The 18344-nt window shown below is 40.0% G+C and overlaps 2 protein-coding genes across 3 annotated transcripts in view; one reads left to right on the top strand and one right to left on the bottom strand.

The window, feature by feature from the left end:
- Positions 1-18344, top strand: part of SCCPDH (saccharopine dehydrogenase (putative)) — a 406234-nt gene that overhangs the window by 161774 nt on the left and 226116 nt on the right. The gene's annotated exons all lie outside the window — the stretch shown is intronic.
- Positions 1-18344, bottom strand: part of LOC142011125 (histone-lysine N-methyltransferase SMYD3-like) — a 412110-nt gene that overhangs the window by 376249 nt on the left and 17517 nt on the right. The gene's annotated exons all lie outside the window — the stretch shown is intronic.

Here is an 18344-nt window from a genome sequence, read left to right as displayed (position 1 = left end):
GAACTAGCATATTGTTTGTAATAGTATTTTAATGTCAGACCAAATACTGTGTTTTTTTTAAATATTCTATTCATTCCTGATGCTTCTTATGACCAAAATGTGAAATGTGACTGGCAGAAATTCACCAAAAGTCTTTGTAAGTATGAAAGCCTAAGTCAGATATGAAAGACTGTCAGAAAGCTGCACATGAATCAATATTCAGTACACTAAGGGTGTGTCTACACTAGGAACTAACTACGAAGTAGCCAGCAGAGAGTCTATACACGTTAACTTCAAAGTTCCTACTCCATTCCCAGGAATGAAGTAGTGCCCTACTTCAAAGTTTAACTTCAAAGCAGTGTGTGTGCGTGTGTGTAGATGTTCAACTTCGAAGTCTGTTACTTCAAAGTTGCTTACTTCAAAGTAAGCAACTTCAAAGTTATTTTTGTAGTGTAGACACAGCCTAAGGGTGTGTCTACAATAGGAACTAACTTTGAAATTAACTTTGAAGTTAGGCACTACTTCGAAGTAGCCTGCAGAGAGTCTACACACATTTTTCCCTTACTTCTAAGTTAACTTAGAGGTAGGGAGCCCAACTTCAACGTCCTTACTCCAGTAAGTAGTACCCTACTTCAAAGTTTAACTTCACAGTAGGGTAAGTGTAGACGTCTGCATCAAAATAAGCAACTCTGAAGTTATTTCTGTAGTGCAGACACAGCTTTTATGTTCAGAGGAGAGACACTGTAATGACTTACAGTACGTTTGCCTTTTTAAGCCATACCAAAAGTCTCATCAGCACCAGATGTCATCCATATGTCTGAGACACAAACATGCCACTAGAGAAGGCCACATTAAGTGAACAAAATATTCCAGACCCTCCTTGCAGTACCCTTTTATTGCAGAAACATAAATGATTTTTAAAATGCAACTCAGTTTTCTAAACATAAAAGGACAAAGTTGAAGTCAGTTCTTTTTTTAACCAAAGAAAATGGGCTAGCTTTCGCAAAAAATTGCCTAAGAACTTTGTGATGCCAGAAGAAATGCTATAGATTCATATGGTCCCTGTTTTATTGTAAACAGTGAAGCTCAACAACAGAGAAAGAGCACAGACTAAGGAAAAGGAAGGGAAAACTTGTTCAAGGAGTTAAACTTGCCATGGACAAAACAAATAGTTTTAAAGTAGCATATTCTACTTGCACTGAACACATGTAATTCACAATAATCTTAATCAGTACTTTAACACATGCTCTATATTCTCATAAGCACACATATTAGAGGGCATTATTCCACTTAAAATATGATTTAAAAAAAAGTGAACAAATGAGTTGGTGGAAACCATTTGTTTTTGAATACTTGGATTCAAATCCCGCTTGGGTCACAGATGAAATAAATAACCTCATCACACAAAGTACTGCACGTGTCCTACATGACACTGATCAAGCCCAACTCCCATTTACTTCACTGGGACTTGAAAAGAGTCAGTACCTTACCAGATCAGGCCTATATCTACTAGCCATCATCCTAGCACCAAATTAAAACACGCTTTCATGTTTTCAAACATCCAAAAATATGGCACAATTACAAATTGCAGCTCTGTTGAGGGGTAGGGGAGGTGCCAAGCAAGACGGAGCTTGCAGAGCACCAGTTGGTATTATCCTGGAAAATATTTGTGCCTTCACCGTTAATATGGGAATTCTGAGCACACTAATTTTTAGTATAGAAGCTCTCCCCCAGGCCAGAGAGAAATTAATTTCTGATTCATTTTCAGGGTTGATAGATGCTTGACGTTTTATCATTTTATATTTATTTCCTTTAAGTTATTATTTTAAATATATCCACTCAAGCAGCTGTCAAGCAGCTGTCAGGAAATAAGGTGCTGTCAAAGTCACCTTTGACACCTTGGAGTTGACCAGAGTTCAGCATAAAGCTATGTCTACACTACATGATAAGGTCCATTTTAAGGCAGTTAGCTCAATTTCACAATTCGGCACCAGGAAGCCTAGGAAATTGAAGCGGGCACATGGGCCCATTTCTTTATGATCAGTGCGGTGATTGCATCTAGCCAGGAAAAAATAGCCCCATCATGTAGTGGTGGCTTCTTCCCCGCACAGGATACAGCAAAAGAAACTTCTTTCTTCTTTTCTGCAGTTCACATTTGAACAATGGCAGCCCCCACTGCACTCCCAGGCAGACTGCTGACTGCATGGTATCTCCCCCCCAACCACATCACATGTCTAGCTCCCAAGCCAATGAAAGCGCATGCCTGCTGTGCAGTGCAGACCATGCTTCCAGTAGCATGATGTCCTGGCTTGTGGGCAGTGAAGGCTCTAAAGACGGGAAAGATTTTCGGGGGCTGGCGGGCACAGGGGGTGGGGGGGAGTCTCCCACTGCAGCAAAGATTTTTGTGGGCTGGCCAGTGCCAGGGGGCGGGTGGGGAGGCCAGGGAGCCTGCATGGACTCTCATAAGCAACATGAGCTGGGGATCTTGGTCTTTGCTATGTTTTCGGCAAGGCAGCATGCACTGGGGGGCTGTCAGAAAGCTCCCAAAGGGACCATGTCAACTGGTCCCTCAGCCTGAACCCCCCACCCTATAGAGTGAACCATCCTACCAAAGCGAGCTTCAGAAAGTTGGCTCCCTTCCAAGATAGCACTTTCTGCTTTAACTGAACTGAATTGTTTCCATTATTATTTGCAGTTCAACAAGTGAATCTACACCATGTGATTTTAAATTGGATTAACAGTTCACAGCTTTCTTTCAACCAGTAACTCTCTGGAAACCAAGATGTGTTTAAATGAGGACCATTAATTTTCCTCAAACGTTTTAATAAATGACAGAAGAAGGATATTCTAGCTATAATCTGTTCCCGTAACATTTTCAGATATGTTTCATCTGCTTTTTGTAATATCTTTGATATTTCAGTTTTAAAAGCAAGAGATTTCAGTTAATTTGGCGATCTTTGTTAATGCTTTCTTTCCAATCTTTGTTTCTTTTGGCAAATTCTTTTTCAAATAGCTTCCTTAAGCCAGGTCATACCATACTGTGATTTCAAGGGGGAGAAAGAAGCTGAGGGACCAGCTGACATGGCACAGTCATCTGGGTGCTCCCTGGGCACAGAGTCATGCTGGCATGTGTTTAGGCCAGGCCCGCCTGGCATGCTAGTTGGTTGATCAGGCAAAAGTCGTACCCAAAGGGATTAATGCAAAGGCATTCTTTCAATGGGGGAAAAGCAGTTAAGCAACCAGTTTACATGGTTCAGTCACCTTCCGAAGCCAGCCTATTTGGTTTTCTTTTGCCTGGGATTCCCTACTTTTCCTTCTTTCCTTCTGAGAAAATGGCCATTTAATTTCGATGGGAGGGGAATGAGGACAATGCAATGTGGGAAGATGACATCACATACCCACAACCACTTGTGGGGCATTTTTTCCCCCATACTGCATCAGCAAAAAAAACACTGAAAGCTATGGGACTGAGGGAACTGTGGGACAGATTCCCACAATCCACTGCTGCAACAGTCTATGTTTGGCTATTTAGTGTGGCAGCACTAACTTGACTTTGTAAGGAGGTAAGGATAGTCAAATCCAAATTTATAAAACCCAGCCTTACAAAATTGAATTTAATAACATCAAATTTATCTTTCAGTGTAGATGTAGGCTAAACCAAAGAAATTGAGTTGGGCAAGTTATTTAAATAAGCTATTTTATTTCCTAGCTGGGGAAACTGTACCTGAGACAATGGGATAAAAATTAGCCCAGGTCACAACTTTCAATTTATAACCTATTATCACAGTGTTTCTCAATTGGAGTACATGTACCTCTTGGGGTACACAGCGGTCTTCCCAGGGAGTACACTAACTCATCTAGATATCTGCTTAGTTTTACAACAGTGTACCTAAAGAGCACTAGCAAAGTCAGTACAATCTAAAATTTCATCCAGACAATGACTTGTTTATACTGCTCTATATACTGTTTACTGAAATCTAAGTACAATATTTATATTCCAATTGGTTTATTTTGTAATTATATACAGTGAAAGCTTTGTTATCTGTCACCATGTTAACCATAAAACTTTGTTAACTGACAAGGTCCCCAGCCATAATACTGCTATATCTTCAGGTGCACACACCTGAGTCCTGCTTGTCCCACTGACCATCAAAGGGCTTCTGAGAGCCAGCACTGCTGTCTGATGTCATGAGCAAGCACCTCCTTCCCCATCAGTTTGACAGGAAAAGTATCTTTCCGGTGGGAGCAGAGCAATAAGCTTTGTTATCCAGCACATTCGATTAACTAGCAACCCTCAACCCCCATCAGCACCGGATAACAAAGCTTTCACTATATATGGTAAAATGAGAAAGGGAACAATTTTTCAGTAATAATGTGCTGTGGCACGTTTGTATTTTTATGTCTGATTTTGTAAGCAAATAGTTTTGCAGTGGAGTGAAACCTGGCGTACTTAAGACAAATCAAACTCCTGAAAGTGGTACAGCAGTCCAGAAAGGCTGAGACCCACTGCTTTAGTAAATACAATTGCTGACAGATAAGCTATTATGCATCCTACATGTACAACCTCAAAAAATAATCGTTTCCAATTTCTATTTGACTAAAATCTACCAACAGGCTGTTTCCCATCATTGTGCCCTCTCCCCCAATGGAATTAATTTGTATCTCAAATTTATTGAAATTAAATGTAGTCACTTCTGAGGTGGATCATTAGAATAGTATAAACTCTGTGTGAAAAAACCTTCTTGTTAAACTGGTTTGTCATTCGTAGCTTTCAGACCTAGAAGTTCCTAGCTTATTACATTGTGGGGGGAGGGAAGAAGAGAGAGAGAGAAAAAATTATGTTCAGCATATGCTATGAATGTCCCGTCTTTCTGAAATCAGACTTTTTTTTGTTTAAATCTGGCACTGGTTCAGCATCCTTCTAGTGAAATGTGGTATTCAATTATATAACTTATTAAGAGTGTATCATTAAGCTTTTTCAGCCTCATTAACTTTTTTTTACTGTTGAGGATTAAAAGATAGTTTTATTTTGTAAGTCCTGCCCCCGCAACTATCTACAACCTACTGATAGAGGGGTCAGAAAACCAACATTTTGGTTTCTAACTAATGTAAAAGATTCTGATTTTGGCTCAATAATCAGTGTAGTACTTTAACTCTGGAAACAGAAGAGGCAATGTCATTTTACAAATTATATTAAAGAAGGAATTTCCTTTTCTATTGTATAAATATTTTTGATTATTAAGAAATATTTTATAATTTATCTATAATTTTCCATTATGAAGCTAGCGCGCTTTTCACATTTTCCTCAGTTTGTGCAACAACAAACATATTCCATACTCCCAGATTAAAAATTAACATTTTTAAGTGTTGGGAAAGGGTCAGGCAACAGACAAATTATACTCATTTTTAAAAAAAAAAAAAAAAATGTATGTTGCCATCAAAACGACAGGCATATTTCCTGGTGTGCAAGATTATTTTCCCAATAATTTAGGATTCCAAATGAGTTATCATAAAACACCCAACATACAGCCAATAACATACACTCCAAGCAAAAGAAGAACATTTTTAATCTGGCATTTCTTTTCTCTCTGAACATTGTTCAATCTGAACACTCATTTCACTGGACTGATTATTCCTGATAAACACAGCAAGTTCTTCGTACAACAATATGCCTTGAACAAATATATAAAAATATATCATCTGTGATTAAATGAAAAAGCGAGGACACTTCGGGTGACCCAAAAGTTTTTAGGACACTGGTCATCACATAAAAAACTGGAGCATTCTCAATAAAACCAAGAAGTTTATTCACTAGCTGACTTCATTTTTGTTGCTAGTCAGTGTCACTTTTAAACTTTGGACTAAGCCCAGTGCTGCAATGACACTGATTGGCTTTCAAACATGGCACAGGGATAAAAATTATTAAAACATTTAGGGCAGTAATACTCAGACTGAAGCTCCTGAACCCCAAGTGGTTTTTTAAGGTTACTTTTGTGGCTCTTTGCAGCACATATTACACACTGCCATTTAGTTATTAACCAAGCTAAATTATTAACCAATCAAGAGGCTTTTACTATGTTATTAACTAACTGCAACTGATAAAATAAGAACACTTGGTCAGCCATTCTGCAGTGGGAATAATGTATATATTTGTTTGTGTACACACACACACATACAAATATTCCTCATCATATTGTCTGAACATGAATATTGAGGAATATAGTAAATAAAGCAATGAATTCATGCCACTGTGGCTCTTTTGGGTAATTCTGATTGGTAATCTGACTCCTAAACTACTGATCTCTGAGTGGATTAGGGCTTGACCATGCTAACAGCACAAGGCCCAGAGCTGCACCTCTCCACTGACTGCCCCAGAGGATACACTCAACTAGAGCAGCAGTTCTCAATGAGTTAGGCTGAAGGCCAAGATCCATGCTGAAGCCTGATCCCCACAGCGTGATGCCAAAGCTGAAGTCCCAGGAAATCAGTCCTCCATGTCAAGGCTCATTTTACACATCCCTTGCCTGGGGTTGTAACCCTGGAGTTTGGCCTCCCTGTGTTCAGGGAAGTAGGGCTTAGGTTTGGGGCTTCAGTCCTTCCTGGGTTCATGTCATAATTTTTGTTATCAGAAGGAGCTCATGGTGTAACGAAGTTTGAAACCTTTGTCACAGAGAAATATTTGTATTTATTTATTCAGGAGAACAGCTTTAAACCCCAATTTCCTCTTCAGTTACACTGTAGCAAAGATAAGTACATTTTTTCCTTGTTCCTGCAGTTGTGTTTTTGGGGTTTTTTTAAATAAAAAACACACAGTAAGAGCAGGGAGTAGAATTTGACTGGACAACTTTGAATCCTCACTCCACTCAAAAACTACTTTGGAAACATGGAGCACATTTACTATAGAAAAGGTATACACCACACAACACTTACACTTACCGTGAATATAAAACAAGAGTTTGTATCTTTCTGCAGAGATGGGCCTTTGTTAGCCACATAAATTATGTAAAACAAAGCAAAATCCTCATGTGGAGTAGAAGAAAAAAACATCTGAACACACTGTAATGTTCCAGGAACTGTTGTGTCATAGTCACAGAGAGGTAGCCGTGTTAGTCTGTATCTTCACAAAACTAAAAAGCAATCATGTAGAACTTTAAAGACTAACAAAATAATCTGAAGAAGTGGGTCTGCCTCAGCAAAGCTTACCACCTAAAAAATTATTTTCTTAGTCTTTAATGTGCTATGTGACTGCTTTTTTCTTTTGTTATGTCACAGTTTATATGAAGACTTCTCCCTCAAGCCAGAGATTAAAAGTGATTACAGTACCAAGTTTTCTACGCAAAGCTCACAAAGCTGCAAATTGATTTGATGTTGTTTCCAACATTCAGTATTATTTCACTCCTAGCACATGGTGGTATTAGTTTTCCATTCTGCTACAACAGAACTCATTTAATCAGCAGCATGTTACTTCTTTAAAAAATAAACGCAGAACAACTGTATAATAGAGTATTCACCTATACTTTTAGGGCCTAATAGTATAATGTTTTAATACAAAAAGATAAACATTTTGAAAAATACAGCAGTAATTGTATCAGATGCCGGAGTCAGAATGGAAAAAAGAGCTCTTAAATTGACGTCAGTGGGAGTTCTGCCTTAGTAGGGACTGTAGGATAGCATCTACAACAGTTTAGCTTCCGCTCATTAAGAGCCCCACCAACATTAACGAGATGCACGTCAAGGATACACTACACTACTCAGGGCTCCATCCTGTCAGGAGCTAAGTGCCCTCTGACTTTAATCAGAGTTGAGACGTTCATTACCTAACAGCATAAGGCCAAAACACATTCTGTGCTAAAAAGTGCTATGACAAAAACTGAAAGCACTCCAACAGGTATTCACCTAAAACACCATTGGGATGGGGCAGAAAAATAAAGTGAATGCTGCATTTTATTTCTTGATTTTGAGCAGGTGGGAGGGGGAAATCACAAGTTCTGTTACAGTGTATTACTCAACCTGATGTATTTGGCAAGATATTTTCTTCAGGCAAAAATTCTACGGAACGATATGCTGCATTCATTACAATTTGTATGTAGGTTATTACCCATGATAAATTGATAACCATTCATTAACTTCTGAATGCAACAGACAACTGGCAGGCTATTTCATGCCTCAGAGAATTTATAGCAAGAGAGAGCTACAAAGTCACCTGTGCTGCATATCTGAAAAATAAAATGGATTGTTTAAAATTGTCACCTTCAGTTTGCAAACTGGATCATATTTAAGTGGACTTTTATATGAGGATTTAAGAATCCGTGCGAAATCATTGTCTGCTGTGTTTGGGGAGGAGGGGAGAAAATAGCGTTTAGTTAAAAACAAACATTTCTTACTCTTTGTTATGAAAGAATTTAAAATGAATTTTTATAATTAACACCTGAATGAACATAGACAAGAATGATGATTAACTCCACTGCCAGCAGCTAAACCTACAAGTCATAAAATCATTCATACAGATAGGTACAATTCACCAGTCTCCAGAGGGGAGGGCATGATAGCTTCTGAAGCCCAGGACTGAGTCACCTTGATAACCTTCTCCCTCAGCGAGAGATGCTCGTGCTTAATAGGGTGTCTGATCCTATGCACCAGCAGTTTGGCTACACAAACTCTCTCTTCTTGGTTCTGCCAGCCCTTGCTTTTGCCATGCAACTATCAATAGTATACTCCAGTTGCTGTGACCAACTGAAAATATACACCTGTAGCATCCAGCCCATCAGACAACACTCTCAAATTACCAGAAAACACACACACACACACACACACACACACGGAGGAATCCTGCGGCACCTTAAAGACTAACAAATTTATGTGGGCATAAGCTTTTATGGGTAAAACCCACTTCGTCAGGGAACAGAGATCAGGGACACAGGCAAGCCTCTGAGGCATCAGACCTGGGAAGGGGGACACGGTAAACGTTTGAAGTATCAGAGCTGGGAACAAAACACTGGGGCAGACTACTGCATATAGAGATAAGCCCAACTGATGTGAAGGGCTTCAGAATATGTTTGCTCAGAGGCTAACTGCAATAACATTCATTGTCTGAACTTCAAACTTCTGGTCTTCTTTCCATCTGCATGACAAGACCAGGGGACAGAGTGAAGGGGAAAGCCTTCTAACATGTTGCTTGACTAATAAACAAAATGTTAAAATACTGATTAGCCAGAAAGTGGCAGAATTAACTTTTGCAATGAGGGACTGCCAGCTAGGAGCCCCTATAACTGACTTGCCATGACTAAAAACAGCATTTGTTCCTGTCCTATGTATTGCTCTTCTTAGAGTTAGTCAGTGCAATTGAGCTATAGACTCAGCCAAGGTAAGTAACATTCTTAGAGTAATAGAGACCGTTCTATACTTACTTTTTGGCAATCAGACCTAAGCAATAGCTTTAGCAGACAACCCACAACACATTAGTGGTTCCATATTGGGTAAATGTGACCAATAAAATATACTTTATTGGTGCATTTGTTTCATGGTTGATGTCATGGACATCTTAACCAGTATACTTCTCTCTCTCTTCCTGGCCAGGAAATTCAAATAAAATTATCATCTTGTGTTGAGTTTCATTCAATATTACAAGATAAAATAATTCCCATTGCTTTTCTACCTGTTATACAACAATCTCAACCAAGCAGGCAGCTTTAAGATAAAGAGAGGGTAAAAATTTTCAAAAGTGACAGACTCCAAAGTGCCATTTTCCAAAATAAAAGGCACTTGTGGCCTCAAGTCTCATTCAAGTCAAGGAAACTTAGGCTTTTCAGTCACTGATTAAAATTATACCCCATTCTCTCTCTCTAGCCATTCTCAGAGTTTTAGAAACGGGGTCGACTCATCTTGGACACTGTGGCAAGTTGCAGACTTCGGGCAGTGCAGACTTAGGGCAAGCCTACAGGAACATTTAATTTGCAGCAGGCTGGGCTATAAATCAATCCTGTGCCAGCCTGCTGCACTCGTACAACCTGTGTGGTTCAAAAACCATTCTCAAAGAGCAGTTAGGAGTGGTTCACAGTCAAGCTGGAATCGCAGATCAAGTGAGGTCCCACAGGGATCACTTCAGGGTCTGGTTTTATTCAATATTTTCATCAATGTTTTAGTTAATGGCACAAAGAATAAAACGTTTCAAGTTTATGGACAATACCAAGCTGGGAGGGGTTACAAGTACATTGGAGGGTAAGGTTAAAATTCAAAATGATCTCAACATATACAACTCTCTCAATTATCTGCTATGGTGCTTTAAAGAAAAGCCAAACTTACATGAAAGCCTTTGCAGAACAAGTTGTTTAGACTAGGGCTGTCAATTAACATGTGTTAATGCCTGCAATTAATGCAGGGAAGTATTAATGTGTTAAAAAAATTCATGCACATTAAAGCATGTTAACTGACAGCCCTAGTTTTCAGACTAACAGATTTTTTGCAACATAAGCTTTCATGGGCCGAGACCCACTTCATCAGATGTCAAAATAGGTCTTGGCCCACGAAAGCTTATACTCCAAAAAATCTGTTCATCTATAAGGTTCTGAGGACTTCTCATTATTTTGCAGACACAGACCAACATGGCTACCCCCCGAAACTAATTGTCACAGCTGAGGCGCAAGGGTGGGGACGAGGCCCAAAAATAGCCTGATGACTCCAGCACAGTGGGTAGCACTCCCAGCCCAGCGCCTATGCATGGGATGAAGCAGAGCTCGGCCATGGCCAGCAGCAGCAGCTGCTGCAAGGAGGAGGAGTGGGAGGAAGCCACTTTGGGGGAACACTGTCCCCTCAAGAACAGGCAGAAGGGGATGTAAATGGGAACCTTGCCAGGTACTGGAGGACCTGCTGCCCTTGGCTTATCAGCCCCATGGTGAGGTTCCCGTGTGGGTGCCTCCCTGCTCAGCTCCAACGAATAATGGGCTCTCTCCTCTCCCCACAGCGCCCAGGCTGTTCAGCGGCTGAAATCTCCACATGTCCCTGTGGCTGGTGTTGGACTCCTATCTGCACATGGAGAAGCTGAAGCAGGTAAATATGTGGGAGGCTACTTGCTCTCCCAGATGGCCACTGTTAAACCCGTGGGGCTGGGCCTGACCCACCCCTTGGTGAGAGATGGGGCCAAGCCCGAGCTCCTCACAGCTTCACAGGAAGTTTGGATTCCAAGCCCATCTTGGTGGCTGGCCCTGACTTTCTAATGAGCCAAATCAAAACCCCCTCAAGGTTTGGGAAGGTTTAGCTCAGGCAGTCTGTGTGCCAGCTGATAACAACAGACACACCCTTTGGTGCCAGACAGCTAGGCATGTGTGAAAAGAGCCAGCCAGTATGCTTCGCGGTAGTCTACATGCAAATACTGCTGCTAAAAATATTGATGCCATGGAGATGACACAAGATGGCAAAATATTACTATAAGAGGAGAAATACAACAAAACAATAGCTCCAGGGCCCCAAATGTTAGCAGATCTGCTCTGTATAGTCACCACTAGATGTCCCAGTGGAGAACCACATTAACGAGAAACAGAGATTAAAAATAAAGCTAGAAAAATATAATTTGAGTACTGTTGGCTTTATGGATTCTGGTCCTTTAGGGTTCCCAGGTTCAAGGTTTTTTTTCCCTCTACAACCATAAAGGCTAATTTTAAAAAAAAATTATTATTAACAGCGCAATTAATCAAGATTAATTTTTTTACTTGTTGAATAATTGCAATTATTTTTTAATTCCTTGACAGCCCTAGTTTAGATTAATTTCTGTATGTGTATTCCGCATGTTCTTTGTTTATGTTACTAGAAAATTTTCAGAAATAAAAGACATTTTTTGTGAAAAGCTCCCATGAAAGGAAAAAATCCAGTTAGCTGATATGAAAGAAATTATCCTACCATGGACATTAAATTATAATGTAAGATGAGAAATAACCAAGAGAAACAAACTATTCAAAATAAAGGCCCTATACTATGAGAACGTCTCCAGTAAAAATATTTTAGAAAAGGAAAAACAATGAAACAAGGAAGAAAGAGATAGGTATAGGATACAAGATCAACTTTTCCCAAATTAAAAGTTTAAATCCATGCATTTTCTCTTGACCCTAATGATCTGTCTTTGTACCACTGAACAATAATCAGTAACTTACTAAATTCTAAAAAATATATTTGATCTAATGTGTTAGATGACACTGTTTGAAGAAGTCTACATTTTTCTTGTTTATATGCTTCCAACAGTCATTATATTGAAGTTATCTTTTGGTATACTATAAGCAAAAGATTATGCAACACAGTTCAAACCCACACATCTAATAATACTACAGTAAACTCTTCTATATCCAGCTTTCTGTTATCTGGAACTCTCAAATAACTGACATTTTAACCATAAGTAAATTTTAGTTAAGTTTTCCATAAGTAAAGTACCGTGAAAGTAAATACAAATAAATACAGCAAATACAGTAAAAGTTTACAGTGCACGATAATACTATTGTTGGTAAATAAAGTAATCTGCATACATTTTTGTGTTTTTTAATATCTAATCTTGTTTTTCTTTAGTGTTATTCATTGCTAGGTATTCTTCTCTATTATCCAGAATATTTGAATATCCAGCAACCTCCTGGTCCCAGGGCTGCCGGATACAAGAGTTTACTGTGTATCACGGATCAGGAGCCTCCAGCACAGGTGCTAAGAGAAGCACGCGAGTGGATTTTCATCAGCACGTGAGATGGGAGCTCAGCTCCAGCCCCTCCACCCCATGCAGCCAGGAGCTTGCTCAAAGCCAGGCTACCTTTGGATTAACAAAAGACTAGCTAATGCTACCAACCACCTCCTAAACAGTAAAGCCCTGCATATTCATTTATTTATTAATGAAGCGGTTGTTAGCAGAACTACTAGCAACTTTAAAAAGCATGACAGGCTCTTGGAACATACATAGAGGTCAAAAGGTCAAATTTCAGCACGCCGCCTCAGGAGGGTTGCTGACCCCTGAGCTACGTCTTCGTGAAACTGAATTTTTACTGTGGTATTTATTTTATAACTCCTTTAAAATACATGCACTAAATGGGTCCTTGGTAAACAAAAAATTGTTCCATCCTTTTTCCTTAGTCTTCACCCTACTTTTTACTGAATACCTGTGTGTACACTACAGAGTTTTGTCAACAAAACTCGCAGTGTCCAGACACAAACGGGTGTTTTGTGGGCAGCCTGTCAACAAAACTGAGCACTTACACCGACAGCATTCTACCTCTCCACAATGAAGAGTAATGCTTCTCTCACTCGGGGGGACTTTTGCTGACAGAGAGATCCTCCATCGCACTGGCCAGCTGGACCTGGGAGGCACCTCTCCACACCATTCAAGGCTCTATGACCTATGCCTGTGGACACCATTAAAGGCACAAGCACCACAGGCTGCCCGCAATCTATAGGGCTGCATTGCCAGCCACAACCAGAGTTGTTACGGTGACACAGGCAGCCACAGACACACACATCCCTGGACCCACAGGGGACCCATTTGAGGGGTCACAGGATCCACTCCAAGGCTGAAAAAAGCAGGCCCTCTTCTGGTCCAGCCATGAAATCCAGGACCTCCTGTGGGGAGAGAAGGCCATGCTCCTAGACCCCTATGCAATCAAATCAAAGTAATCAAAGGTGAGTAAGTTAGATTTCTTGTATCAAAAGGAATTCTTGTCTCAGGCGTACAAACTACATGGCTAGTCCATTTCAACTTGGTGCATATCAAATGAGCCTTGAGGCTGACCAAACCAGCTTTCACAAGGACTTGCACGCAGGAAACCTGGTCCTATTCAGTGATGCCCTGCAATCATCCAAGCTGTTGCAAATGGAAGTCAAGATTCTTCATGTACCACTGAGAACAGGTCTATGTTTTGTAGCTGGAGAGCAATGATGCGATCACAACGGTATTATAGACTTGGTCTTTTGTCTGTAGATAGACTCCTTGTTGCTACTGATTTGATGACAGGGACGACTGTCAACAGTCCTAGCATTCTTAATTTGCTCGTTTTCTTTTTTTCGTAGTTGTTGGTTGCTTCAGAGTTCAATGTTCTGCTGAGATAAGCACGTTGTCTGTTGGCCTGGAGCATGGTACCTTCCAAATTCTATTGACATGTCATGGTACGGTTGTTAAGCAGTTGGTGGGTACGTAACTTCAGGTTTGTTTATTAGGTTTACTATGGTGGCTCATTAGTTTGGCCTGATCATCAGATGAAAAAAAAAAAAACTAACCTATCTGTAAGATCTTTTGGTGCTGCTGCAGATTGCACCATCAAGGCACACTTTTCAGCAGAAAGCAGTTCCTGGATCAACTTCTCTATCACCTTATTGTTCACATGCAGACATGAAAGATTAAAGAGCTTATCTACATGGCAGGGTATAACAGATGTCATTTGAAAACCCACAAAACAGCTTCCTCCAGCATTACAGTAAATAGACCAAAAGGTTAAGCTTGAGCACGCATCCTTGCTTCACCTGGGTCACGTCTGGAAATGGGTCTGTTAGACCACTATCAATGCTTACTCTTCTAGCCATTCCTTCATGGGATTGCTGACTGATGTTAATAAATTTGTCTGCACAACCAAATTTATATGTAAATATATACTCCATCATCCACCCACCACTCTCCAACTCAAAAAATAAATAAATAATCCACCAACATTTCACACCCCAATGGGAAGTATGATTTATGGCCCCCATAGATTATAACTCACTACAAAGCATGATGGAAACTGAGAGACAGCAGTTGAGTTTTAAAAGGAAGGACAAAGTAGTTAGGGTCTTCTGTTTGTATTTCATTTAATTGGTTCCCTGAAATTAACAGAGCTTCTGGCATTGATGCACCTCAGTCCCTCCTGCTCTCACCTGTGGCATGCAAAAAGTTAGCCTTCTGAAAGTTGCAATACTTCAGTTTAATTCTGGTTGCCAGGGTCACTGTGGAGATGGTTGGTTGGTGTATAATGGTCTGGGATATACAGGAGGCCAAACTGGATGACCTGGTAGTCCTTTCTGGCATTGGACTCTGTGACATTAAAATTTGATGTACAACACAGTGAAGAAAAAGTGAAGTGATTCCAAGAAGTGGGGAGGTAAGGTTAATGTGATCTGTAAGGAAGATTATCAGGGGAGCAATTTTTCAGATAGACTAGAAAGGGTGGGCTTGATACCACAAAGACCTGAGATGTTAGACAGACTACAAGGGGCATGAGAATGGAGGAGAGGAGCTAGGTTGAGAGCAGAGAAACAGGTTTGAAACTAGTCTGTTTAACTTCCTGAGTCAAGCCCCAGAGGTAATTTTTTTATGCAAGAACAAGGTAGGCTCAAGATCTAACCTGCAGAAAAACAAACACATTTTGAAAGGATTTCTGAAAGGGAAAACACAAAAAATTTTTCTATAGAGAACTGAATTTGATGTTTGCTCCATTTGTAATCAGAGAAGCTCAATATGAGGGGTAGGAGGTCTAAATCTAGCCGAGGGATAAAATTCTGACATTTCTAAATTACCGCAGAGTACAGAAAATCCACTCTACAGAATGCTGAAAATGCAGGAGCCTACAAATCCCTATTTTTTTTTTACATTCACAGAACTAATATCATGCCCTCCCATTTAGTCATTCTGTACCAAACCAATCATGACTCTTCAAAGCCCATCTCCAGATCCTTCCCTTCCTTCTGACCTGTCTTCTAATGCTCCATCTAAAATAAATCCAACCCTACTACCCAGTTTTCCCTATCATTCTTCCTGAAACTTAGCCATTGTTTTACTCTCCATTTCTCCCTACATTACCTACTGCCACTACTTGTGTAGTACTGTGTAAAAATATTAAGTGTATGCAGCTAATATGAAGGGCTTTATTGTTAGAAAGGTCTTGAACGAGGAATTCATATTCCATTTTCTGTATATCCTCAGCACTACTGTGCAGTGCATTCATCTTTTTCTTTCAAGGACTATAATTTACCAAGACCTTCTCAAAGCAACCCTGTCACATTCACAAAACCCTCCTCTTCAGCAAAGAGCTTCCTCACTTTGTCACGCAGAGGGTCTTTTTAGAGCACATGTGCATATTCATATGAATATTTGAGTTAACTACGTACAATGGGTTGCAATTAGAGAGAACTATGATATTCTTTCCATCCATCTTTCCACCCTCTCTCTCTAGCTCTTCTTCCTATTCCAATCTTACATTCCTAGATCATACGCTGTCCTAGTTATATGCAGTTCCTATTTTCTGCTTCTATTTTATGTCTGAATTCTGGCAACACGACTGTGCACTTAGCATACGAAGGTCCCAGATTTGCAGGGTTGCACAAGCAACTCTTCCTCTTCCCGTAACCTCATGCTCAATAATAGCATTTCCTATGTCTAGGCTACAGGATCAGGTGTTCCGAAATAACAAGGCCACATTGATTGATTAGTCAAACTTTTTATTTTAGTTTCATCCCACCCCCCCACCAAATATCATGGTAATAACAGAATTAACTCTAAATTGGATGAGACTAGTAATTAAGATGATAAATATGGAAGATTACTAGTTTATGGACAGAGAATTACAGTTGTTCCACTTGGTTTTCGTTCAACGTTCATCAGGTAACCCCTGAGCAACATTCCAAATATTAACTCTAGTCTACAAATAGAATTGTCTATTAACAGTACAGAAGCACAGTGCAAAGTATGATTACAGGGATTAAGCACACCTCTCGAAATTAGTAAAAAAATTTGGTTTATCTACATTTCCTAAAATTTGTTGAACAGAAAAACCTAGGAGTAACAATCTCTATTTCAAAATTACCATAAGAAAGAACAATTCAGAGCACATCTGAATTCAGAGCACGAGCAAAAAAAGTGTCAATGTGAAACATTTCTCTTCATCTTACTATGGAATATGAGAAACTCTCTCTACAATATTTCACCTGGCATGAAGCCCATGGTAGTAAATCCACTGGGCATATAAAAAAACCTGACATAGATAGAAAACTTGACTGCTGTCATATTGAGCTAAATCCCATCTCCCCTCCATGACGCCAGGAATGAGAGGAGAAGGAATTCTACTGAAAGTCTTACACCACAAGCACAGCAGCTCTGCACCTTGGGTTAGAGCCTTGTGCCTGCTACTGCATTCCTACCACTCTTTTAACCATCACTCCAAAAGTCCAAATGCATAGCTGAACCCATCTGCCTCCCTAATTTTCTCTACATTAGTCTTTTTTTTTTTTTTTTTACTTGCTATCATGTCTCCTTGTACTCTTACTATTTTCAAGCCTTAATAATCTGGACTGCTTATTCTCTTATTTTGTCTTGCACAACTTGTGTCTTCTTTGAGCCAGCATAAAGATGTGGAAACTCAGTCTACATCTCCACACTTCTGCTCTACTTCACCTAACAGAACCTCTCAACAAAAACGGATCCCAATAAAGCAGAGATTTCCTGTTCCGGATGGGCCATTCATTGCATTTTGATATTCATTAAAAGAGTAACCACCCTCACAGATATTATTGTCATGATGACCGTTGCTGGAGGAGTACTTAAAACTTAGAAATCTTGCATGTGTACAATAAAAGCTGCTGCTTCAGCCGGTTTTGAAACCACTCCTATGAGTAAAAATACCTCAAAATTTCTTAGTTAAAACTCTTCTACCTTGACTGCTGCAAATTCTTCCTCTTGGAATACCCATACCCTCCTTTAATCAAAGTAAAATGCATCTCTTCCTCACCTGTTATCCCCACTGTGTCACCCACTCTTTGAATTTCTCCATTATCTCCCAATTTCCTCTTTGTTAAATTCACATTTCTAGCCCTATCCTTTAAGGCCCTCCACAACCTCACTACCTGTTATCTGGTCTTCTGTCTTACCAAGCCATCGTTCCTCAGTGGAATACTGTACACTGGGGGGAGCACCTTGTACCCCCCTGTATTTCTCATCTTCATATAATCATGATATTGCATAGAAGAGCATGTAATGTGATGTACCAGAAAAAAGGTTACAAATAGCAGCTGAAAAATCACTGTACTGTCTATATATCTTTTCATGAACTTATGGGATAGAGTTGTATGGTTCTCACTAAAACATACTTTAAGTAAGGGAATCAGACAGTTACTAGCTCTCCAGAGACCATGACAAGGCTCAAAACCAATCCTCAGGTAGGTGCTGAACAGACTTCACCAGGCATTGTCCAGTATAGGAGTTATAATCCTGCGGCTCACCTTCATGAGGCTACACCAAGGGAACTACTCAACTTTGTCTGAGGACTCAGCAATGTCCACAATGCATGGGCTTGTGTTCTCCAAAACACATGGACTAAGGGTGCAAAACAGGTCAAGCATGGGTGTGCTGTGTTCTTTCTCCTGCAAGCAACAAGATCATT

Source organism: Carettochelys insculpta, chromosome 3, assembly GCF_033958435.1.
Source record: "Carettochelys insculpta isolate YL-2023 chromosome 3, ASM3395843v1, whole genome shotgun sequence".
Classification (NCBI taxonomy): domain Eukaryota; kingdom Metazoa; phylum Chordata; order Testudines; family Carettochelyidae; genus Carettochelys; species Carettochelys insculpta.
This window is presented reverse-complemented; position numbering and strand designations above follow the sequence as displayed.